The sequence below is a fragment of the Sarcophilus harrisii genome, chromosome 3 (genome assembly GCF_902635505.1).
Source record: "Sarcophilus harrisii chromosome 3, mSarHar1.11, whole genome shotgun sequence".
Taxonomy (NCBI): Eukaryota; Metazoa; Chordata; class Mammalia; order Dasyuromorphia; family Dasyuridae; genus Sarcophilus; species Sarcophilus harrisii.
The window spans coordinates 94162528-94173261 of NC_045428.1; the positions used below are offsets into that span (position 1 = coordinate 94162528).

The following is a 10734-nucleotide window of genomic DNA, read 5'->3' on the forward strand; positions in this document are numbered from 1 at the left end:
TTTGACAGAGGGAGTTTCTTTTTTGGAAGACTCTTTTAACAAATATATTATGAAAATTGTATGTTCCATAAAAAGATAGTTAAAAATAAGTTCAAGATAAACTTTTAGAGCTGGACTGAGAGTCAGGAAGATTTGTGTTCAAATCTAGCTTGTAACACATATTGGCTACGTGACCCTGGACAAGTCTTTAACTTCTCATTGGCCTAGGCAAATCTCTAAAACTATAAATTGTAAATCTTCTATTTGTATTAGAACAACAGTTTCTTCACTGGATGTTCCCTCCACCAATAAAATAATAGGCATGCTTTAAACAAAGATCTTTTGTTACTATAGACCAAGGAAGAGTTCTCTGACAAGTCACAGCTACTTAAAACTAACAATTTCCAGAAATAATATATGAGATTAATATCCTTGGAAATACTATAGTTGAAGAAAGGAAAATGAGTAGAACTGAGAACCATTTGTTCTCTCTTAAGCAGCCAGGATGTATTGCTTTTTAATTTTTTAGCTGTTACATGTTTAATGAATATGCATTATTATTGGACCTTTAAAATCAGAAAGGAGGCATGATTTAGTGGATAGCTGAAACACCTAAGTTTTCTAACTGCATCTATTTCTGACTTACTATACTGATCGGGAACAAGTGACTTTATCATTATTACCATTACGTTATTATCATTATATTTTTATGATTCAGATAAACCTAGTGTTAACTCATTATTACAGTATGGTTTTTACTGCTCAAGTATATTGCAATAACCTATTGTTAGAATAGACATCTCTTGGTTACATGGCAAGTGATTAGAAATATCTATATGAATCAAAACTGTAGATCAGAGTCTTTGAGGTATCTTGGCAAAGTGGAAAGGCTTTGGAATAAGAAGACAGAAGACTTTTTGACTCCTAGTTCTGCTGCTTTTTAAATTATTTTTTGTTAAATAATTGTTTGTTGGGAAAAGTGGGCTGAGAAGGGGTTACTAGATTCACCAGAGAGCAACAATATCCCACAAATTAGGTGAGATAGGAAAAGGCAGTACAAAGCTCTGGGATCTCAGCTTCTTTGTGGACTGTGAGGGATGCCCTGGAGAGTTAGGGTATAGAGAGTTAGGGTATACTCAGGTGGAAGGCCTTGACTCAGTAGGAATAGTTAGAGACAAAGAGCGATTTGCTGGCTGCAGCTCCTAACTTTCCATTTGGAGGATACTTGCCTTGACCAGCTTCACTGTTAGCCATAACCATCTTAATATAGTCTTCTTGGTCAGCCTGGACATTTTCCTTCTTTCCACCTCAGGGCTTGAGGGCAGGTGCCTGCAGGGCTCAGCCATAACAAAAGGTCAGGGTCTGGGGCAGGTGCTGATGACATTGTGGTTTATGGAGGAGTCCTCCTCACTCTGATCCCCAGACAGGAAGGGGATACCCTTGACTTCAGGAGGCACAGTCCCATAATGTACAATTGTTGTTGCCATTGATTGAGATCTCCTCATGTGGATACTTATGGGTTCAGGCATGGCCAGCAGTGACCATGTAAGGTTTCAGTAAGTTCCCTCCAGATAGACATGTTGGTCACTCGGAGCTTTGTGGACAGCAACCAAAACTTCTGGGTGACATACTGACAATGCTTCTGATCATGATCTCCATCAGGAACGATCTCTGACTCCACAATGGAGAAAATACCATTCTGCTGGCAAATTCTGGCATAACAGGCCAGCACACTGGCTTTCTCCATGATGGCAAGTGGGGAAGGTGTTTTATACCTAACCTTCAGTATACAACGCCACTTGGCAAAGTCAGCCCCATCCTGCTTATACTGGGCACAGAACTCACTTAGCCCATCCAGACACTGAATGGTAGTCTCACCACTGGTCCTGCCAGAGGCACTGCATGTTTGTCCATCTAAATGTCCACAATGACACTCTTTGGGGAAGGGATAGCCATCAGGTAAAATGACTTGTGGAAAAGGACAACCCCTCCCACACAGGAGTTAACTCAATCATCTGCTGTCAGAAGGAAGTGCCTAAAGATGCACCAATTTTCTCCTGCGTTCTCGGTTCCAATGGACAGTAGTCACTTTGCAAAGGCACCAGTGGATTCATCTGTTGCCAAGAATACCTTGCCCAGAGCAACAATTCGGTGACTTATATCAGACAGTTCTTTCTTTTGCTCTGGTGTCAATGCTGGGTATTGGCAAGGCAAGTTTTCCTTGCCTGTGTCAGTTAAAAAAAATAAGTCCACTTAAAGTCGGGAGCAGAACTTCTGCCTCAGCAGCTTTCTTAACTATAAGACTTTGAAGGAAAGTCCAGTCACCCCAGCTCACTGGAGCTTTAATTTTCTAATCTCTAGAGGCACTTCAAAATATAAATTCTAAGGTGCACTTCAGCTCTAATGACGTTTTAATAATTGGCTCTCAACAGATCCTCCTCAAAATTAATTTTAAACTTAATAAAATAGATGCTGCACTGGTATGCAGAACCCCTTGCCACTCCCACTTATCCTTTTGTTTCACTTTGACATTTCTCAGTTTTTAGATTTAATTTAATTCACAGACGCAAATATGGATGCAGATGAGATATTGTTTCAGTGAATAACAAAGGGTTTTTTCAAAACTGAATGTTTTATTGACATTTTGAGGTAGTGAATAACCTGGAGATATGTATCCCTAGTTTTGCCACAGTTAACTTATTGGTATATTTTAATCATAACAGTAATGAATTAACTGCATAGATATGAATACACCCAGAAAGAGAAAGAGAAAGAATAGAATAATATATAGAGAGGTAAATATTTAATTGTCATATATTAATCATAAAATATTTGTATAGAAATAAGGTCAATTCAAATAACTATTTATATACTGCTTTTATATATGCAAATTTAGTATATTTAAATATATAACATATCTAAATATACTAGTATACTTCTGAATAAACAATATTTTTAATAGATTTGTTTTGATAAATTATAAATATGTATTTGATCAATTCTGCATATATTTTCTTGAGCTGATGTATATTTGTAAATATGTACTGATTGGGGATAATTGTAGTAATAAATTCTGCAAAACTATTAGTTTAATTCAATTGTATCCAGCTTTTTAATCAAGATCTGTGACTTCATTGTTGTGAGAAACTTAAAAGTGAGGAATTTAAAAATCTCAAGAGCTTATTTCAGTGCCTAGCACAGCCATAGACTAAAAAAATAATAAAATTCAGTAGGTAGGATAGAGAAGAAACCTGAAAAGATGAGCCTTGGAAAAATGTGAATTGTTTTTTTTCCAATGGTAAAGTATATGATAGACTCAGAGAGTTATTTAGCTCAATGAGACTGAACCTCTCTTGGACAACTGAGGAACAGGAGTGGGGTATATGTAGTTCAAATTTCTTTTCCAACACATCACTGAATTGCCAAACCCATCTTGGTAATTATCCCTGTGAATCAGGTTTGTATCATTCATGTCAAAGGAGAATGGACTAAAAAGACAATCTGATCCTGAATAAAATTATCATCATTAATATGTACATTTAGTTGTCCAGATGGGAACATTGTCTAATGACAATTAGCCCTAGATCAACTTGATTCTATTTTCAGGCCACTGCTATATTTGTGTGATAGACTCTAGCTGGTCTCAAAGAGTGAACTAATGTATTTCTCACCTCCTAAAAATGGTGCTGGAAGACTTTTGATACAGATTTGCTTTCTGATATAATGCTTTCAAGCAACCACTATCTAATCCTAAGCAAGAAATAGAATGCCATTCTTAAAGCCATTTAATACATTAGCAGTGGAATTTATATAAGCCAGAATTAAGCTTGCTAATTTATGAATCCTCTTGAAAATTCTTAAATACTCAAATTATTAATAGAAATAAACATCTTATATCCTCTTGCCCTTTTTAACACCTTTGATGTGCTCCTATGAAATTGCATAAAGAAATTGCAAATTTGTATCTAAAATGACAAATGACAGCAAATAAGCATGCCTTTTGAATTTGCTTAGCTCTTTATTACATGAGATTCATCTGTTTATATTTGTAAATGTTTTTTTCTTTCCTTCCCCCATTTTCCTTAGTGAAAGATCATGAAAGGCACTTAACAAATTGCATTTCTTGTTATTAAATTATGCCATTCATGATTGTGCTAAGAAAAGCTTTAGTGCAGTGAACAGTGACTGCTGATTAAAAGTGAATAAGATCCAAGAGAACTGATGCAAAGAAATTAAAAAGATAAATCCATATGATGAGAAACATTAGACAGTACAGGTTTCATATTTTCAGAGGGGTATTAAATCTTGCTCTTATGCGTAAAGCTTGATATCAGGATCAAACATAGATTCATCTTCTGTGTATCAAATGCTAATTCATCAAAGGTTCCTGGGGATGGGGGGGGGGGGGGGGGGGAGTGGAGAGGGAAAAATGTTCATTAGATGTGGGGGATACAGGACCAGCTTTCAAAATTGGAAGTGCCAAGAGAAAGGCCTCTTTTACTGCTTTGAATCCAATACAAACATCTACACAGTAACTTATTTTATAATTCATAATCAATTGAAATTGTATAATGTATAGATTCTTAATATTTAATCCTTTTTAAAAGAAATGTGACTATTTGAACACCTGAAATTTATATTTGCCCCTGTGAGGTGACTAAATATCTCTCCCTTTTTTTTTACATTATATTCTAATTAGGATAGAATAAATTGTTTACCATAAAATATTAATAACTTAAAATAAGTATTAGGTGATTCTAAACTGGACCTGAAAAAGTGGATATTATTTATACATATGTGTAAACATACATAAGTTTATGTGTTGAGATATATTATGTGCACATATGTATTGGAATGAAGCCAGGAAGCTGCCCAAGCTCCCAGTTTCACCTCAAAAACCACATGATTCCAAGCCTCTGAACTGAGTCTGAATAAATAAAATCCCTCTCCAGTTCAAGATAGATTGGAAAAAGTTCAAGAAAGGTAATATTACTGAGATGAAAGGAGTGCTCACCCCAGTCCAGACTCTGTCTAAATCAGAAGGGAAATTCTGGGAAACAAAGCTGATTCCTGGAAAGAGCAGCTACAACTACCTACTGCAAACATGAGGGGCCCATGTGTTCAAAGCCAAGGCTCAGAGCTACACAGCAAGCTTGGGACATTGCCCGCTTTAGCCAAATGCAAAATGTGACATTAAAAGATAAAAAAAGGAAATACCAAAACAAAAATGAGCAAGAAACAGAAAAGAATCTTGACTACAGAAAGCTACTATGGTGACAGGAAAAACCAAAACACCAACTCAAAAAAGGACAAAATACTCTCAGAGGAAATCTCAAAAAGTGCTGTGAATTGGTCTCAAGCCCAAAGAAGCTTCTTAGAAGTTCTATTAAAATTATAAAAGGCAACTAAGAGAAGTACAAGAAAAAATGAGGAAAGAAAGGAAAGGTATGCAAAAGAAAGTGTCAACAGCTTGGAAAAGGAAGGTAATTCCTTAAAAAAATACAATTGGGCAAATGCAAAAAAAAAATCTACTGAAAAAAACATCACCTTAACAAGTAGAATTAACCAAATGGAAAAAGAGATACAAAAGCTAACTGAAGAAAATCACACATTAAAAACCAGAACCAAGATAAGGAAGCAAATGAGTCTATGAGACATCAAGTATCAACCAAACAAACTAAAAATAACGAAAAAGTGGAAGGAAATGTGAAATACCTCTTTGGCAAAATAATTGACATGGAAAATAGATTTGGAAGAGAAAATTTTAAAATTATTGGCCTACATGAAGCCCATGACCAGAAAAAGAATCTGAGTAGGATTCTCCAAGAATTCATCAAGGAAAGCAGCCCTGATATTCAAGGACAAGAGGGGGAAATAGTAAAAGAATCTATCAAGCACTTTCCAAAAAAAAACATCCTGCAAGGAAAACCCTAAAAATTGTTGTTGTAAAACTCTAGAACTACAATTTCAGGAAAAGAGATTACCTTTCTTGAATTTTTTCCAATTTATCTTGAATTGGAGAGGGATTTTATTTAGTTAGACTCACTTCAGAGGCTTTGGAATCATGAGATTTTTGAGTTGAAACTGGAAAAAAAAACAATTCAAATATCAAGGAGCAATAGTCAGGATTACCGTGAATCTGGCAGCTTCTACATTAAAGGACTCTGATGTGATGACATTGAAGAAAAAAATATTAAGAGATAGAAAAAAAAAAAAAAAAAAAGATTGGACTGAGAGAAAAGGAAAGGGGAAGTATAATGGGACAAATTAGATCACATGATGAGACAAAAAGATCTATTATAATTGAGGGAAAGGAGAGGGACAAGCTTTGTCTTAAGCTTGGTCTCATCACATTTGGCTCAAAGAGTAAATAACTTAATTATTCAGTTGAGTATAGAAATTTATCTAAACCTATAAAGAAGAAGAACAAGAAAGAGGAAATAAAGGAAGAAGCTGGATAGAAAGGAGGACAGAAACACTAGGGAAAAAAGTAAGAGAAGGAGAAAGGTATAATAGAAGATAAGATAATGAGTGGGATGAGTTTTAAAAAATTGAAAAAATAATTGCATGTTTAGGCTGAGCTAATATAATAAAAATGATAATTTTACCTAAATTGGTGTATTTTCTCAGTGCCATACCAATCAAACTGCCAAAAATTATTTTATAAAATAAGAATAAATAATGACAAAATTCATCTGGAAGAACAGAAAGTCAAAAATATCAAGGGAATTCATGAAAAATCCTACATATGAATGGTGGCTTAGCATTATCAAACTTAAAACTATATTATAAAGCAGGAATCATCAAAATCATTTGGTACTGGCTAAGAAATAGAATCATGTCTCAGTGAAATAGATACACATGACACGTTAATCAAAGCCTATAATAATCTAGTATTAGATAAAGCCCCAAACTCCAGCTTCTGGGATAAGAATTCACTATTTGACAAAAATTGTTGCAAAACTGGAAAATAATATGTAAGAAACTCAGTATAGACCTACATCTCATACCCCATACCAAAATAAGGCCAAAATGGGTAATGGTTTGGGAATAAAGGATAATACCATTAAAAAAAACTTTGGAGAGCAAAGAATAATTTACCCATTAGATCTTTGGAGAAGGTTGGTATTTATGACTTGAGAAAAACTGGAGAACATTATGAAAGACAAAATGGACAACTTTGATTATATTACATTGAAATTTTTTTGCATAAACAAAACCAACAAAAACAAGATTTTATTTTTTTTATTTTTATTTTTTATTTTTTTTTTTTTATTTAATAGCCTTTTCTTTACAGGATATATACATGGGTGACTTTACAGCATTAACAATTGCCAAACCTCTTGTTCCAATTTTTCACCTCTTACCCACACACACACCCCCCCCAGATGGCAGGATGACCAGTAGATGTTAAATATATTAAAATATAACTTAGATACACAATAAGTATACATGACCAAAACGTTATTTTGCTGTACAAAAAGAAACAGACTCTGAAATATTGTACAATTAGTGGAAGGAAATCAAAAATGTGTATAAATATAGGGATTGGGAATTCAATGTAAATGGTTTTTAGTCATCTCCCAGAGTTCTTTTTCTGGGCATAGCTAATTCAGTTCATTACTGCTCCATTAGAAATAATTTGGTTGATCTCGTTGCTGAGGATTGCCTGGTCCATCAGAACTGGTCATCATATAGTATTGTTGTTCTCCTGGTCCTGCTCATTTCACTCAGCATCAGTTCGTGTAAGTCTCTCCAGGCCTTTCTGAAATCATCCTGTTGGTCATTTCTTACAAAACAGTAATATTCCATAATATTCATATACCACAATTTATTCAGCCATTCTCAATGATGGACATCCATTCAGTTTCAGTTTTACCCACTACAAAAGGGCTGCCGCAAACATTCGTGCCAAAGGTCCCTTTCCCTTTTTATAATCTCTTTGGGATATAATCCCAGTAGTAACACTTGGATCAAAGGGGTACAAGTTGGATAACTTTTTGAGCATAGTTCCAAACTACTTTCCAAAATGGTTGGATTCGCACAACTCCACCAACAATGCATCAATGTCCCAGTTTTCCCCATCCCCCAACAATCATGATTATTTTTCCTGTCATCTTAAATCGGAAGGTGTGTAAGGGTTTATCTTAGGGCTTAATTTGCATTTCTTGATTAATAATGACTTGGAGCATCTTTTTCTATGACTAGAAATAGTTTCAATTTTTTTCATTGAAATTTCTTTCATATCCTTTTTGACCATTTTTCAATTGGAGAATGGCTTGATTTTTATAAATTAAGTTAATTTTATATTTTGGAAATGAGGCCTTTATCAGAACCTTTGACTGTAAAAATATTTTCCCAATTTATTGCTTCCTTCTAATCTTTCTGCATTAGTTTTGTTTGTACAAAAACTTTTCAGTTTGTATAATCGAAATTTTGTATTTGTGATCAGTAATGATTCTGTTCTCTTTGGTCATAAAAGACCTTCCTTCCACAGGTCTGAGAGGAAAACTATCCCTGTGTTCCTCTAATTTATTAAAATTTATTCTTTTCCTGGGTCATGAACCCATTTTGACCTTATCTTGGGGGTTTTGGGTAACCGGCCCAAATTTTTACATTTTTGGATCCCAAAATGGGGCCTAAAAGGGTTTTTTTCTGCCCCAATTATTACTTCTAATTTTCCAGCCCAAAATTTTTTAATTCCAAAAAAAGGGTAAGTTCTTTTTTGAATTTTTTTTTTCCCCAAAAATTTTGACCTTTTTTTTTCCTTGAACTTTTTTTTTCATATAAAAATATTTTTAATCTATTTAAGCGCTAAATAAATAATTTTTAGGAAATTTGCATTTTATTAAAAGCCACAAATCATTTAATTTTTTTTTTCAATTAATTTTGGAAAAATTTTAATTTTTTTTCATAAAATTTTGTTTTTTCTAGTTCTAAATATTTTATATTATATAAATTAATTTATAAATTTCTCTTTTAATTGCTGTTGTTTTTTTATGTTAAAGAATCGACTTATGTGGGTTTATTTTATAAACAATTTCTAAAGTTTATTATTTTAATAATTTTTGAGAATTTAGGGGTTTCCCTGTAACCTATGTTGGAAAAGGTTAATTTGATTTCCCACCTATTTTATTCCTTTAATTTTTTTGCTCTTATTTAAAATTGCGTTTTAACTAATATTAAATGTAAGGTGATGTGGGGAATTGTTTCCCCAGATTTTTGGGAATGGTTCGGTTATTCAATGTGCTTCTGATGGTTTAAAAGATGTTGTTTGATTTTTTGGGAAAAGTCCTTTTTTTTTTAGGAATGGGTTGGTTTTAAAAATGTTTTTTTTTGCTTTATGGATTAATTTGGTTATTAAATGGCCAATTATATTATGTTTTTTTAAATTTCCCCCATTTGGTATAAATTCTTGACTGTGTTTATTTGGGAATGATTTTTGTGTTTTTTGCAATTTTATTTAAGATTTTAGATCTTTCTTAGGGGATTTTTAATTTTTTTTTGTTTTAGCCTACTGATTTAGGTTCTCCATGTTGTGTTAGAAGGAATTTGGTGGATTTTTTTTTTTTAAATAAATTTATATAGTTGGGGCCAATTTTTTTTAAATTTTGGTAAAATTAAATACTGGCCTGGGGATTTTTTTGGGAGTTGTTTAATTTGTTTTTTTTTTTTGAAAGGGGATTTCAAAAATTTATTTTCCCTTTTTTGGGGAAGTTTTTTTGGGAGGTGCATCCTTTATTAGGTTATAAATTTAGGATAAATTACCAAAATAATTTTTTTTTTCTAACCTTTTTGGTGGAAAGTTTTTCCCTTTTCATTTTGCTACTTTTCTTTTTCCCTCCTTTTTTAATAGATTTCAAAGGTTATTTTTTGGCTTTTTTATAGAACCCTTGTTTTTAAATTGTTTCAATGTTTTTTTATTTTAATATTTTTTTTTTTTTAATTTTAAATTTCAATTTAGTATTTTATTGGGGGTTTTAATTGGTTTTTTAGTTTTTTTTGCAAGCCCAATTTTAATTTTTCTTTTTTTTTTTGTGTTAAGGATAAGAACCCTTTTTAATTTTGATCCCTTTTTGTATGATGTTCTCTTTGTAATTTTTAGTAAATTTTAATTGTATTATAATTTGTTTCTTAATTTTTTAAGATGAGTTTGTTTAATTACTTTTGGTTTTTCCCCAATTTATGTTGAATGTGTTTTTATTGATTTGATTGAAAAGAAAGCATTTCTATTTTTTTTTATTTTATTTTGAGGTTTTATGTCCTTTAAATATGGTAATTTTGAATAGGTTCCATGAATTTGCTGAGAAAAGTATATTTTTTTTCCATTAATTTTTCTCAAAGACCTACCCAATTTTTTCTTTTCTTTTTCTTTAATTTTTCTTTTTTTTGTTTTTGGTTTGATTTGCAATTTGGGTGAAAGTTAGGTTCCATTTCGTTTTGTTTGCTTTTTTTTGAACTTTTAATTTTTAGGAAGGTGGTTAACTTGGTGATATATTTTAATTTGTTTTTTTTTTGTTTATTTTTGAGGGATGTAGTTTTTCCTTTTTTTTAATTAGATAATTTTTATTTTTGGTTGAGATAAGGATGGTTTTTTTGTTCCCTGGTTTAAAGATTTTTCTCCCTTTTTCTTTTTTTTGTATCCCTTTGTTTAAATGTGTTTTTGTAAAAAATATTGTAGGGTTTACTTTTTATCCAGTTGCTATTTTCTTTTTGGGGGTTTCCATTAATTTAAGTTAGTTATAAATTGTTTTT

General features: G+C 32.4%; 1 pseudogene; it reads right to left on the bottom strand.

The window, feature by feature from the left end:
- Positions 1 to 1134: 1134 nt before the first annotated feature.
- LOC100915854 lies at positions 1135 to 5141 on the bottom strand (annotated as a pseudogene).
- Positions 5142 to 10734: the final 5593 nt, after the last annotated feature.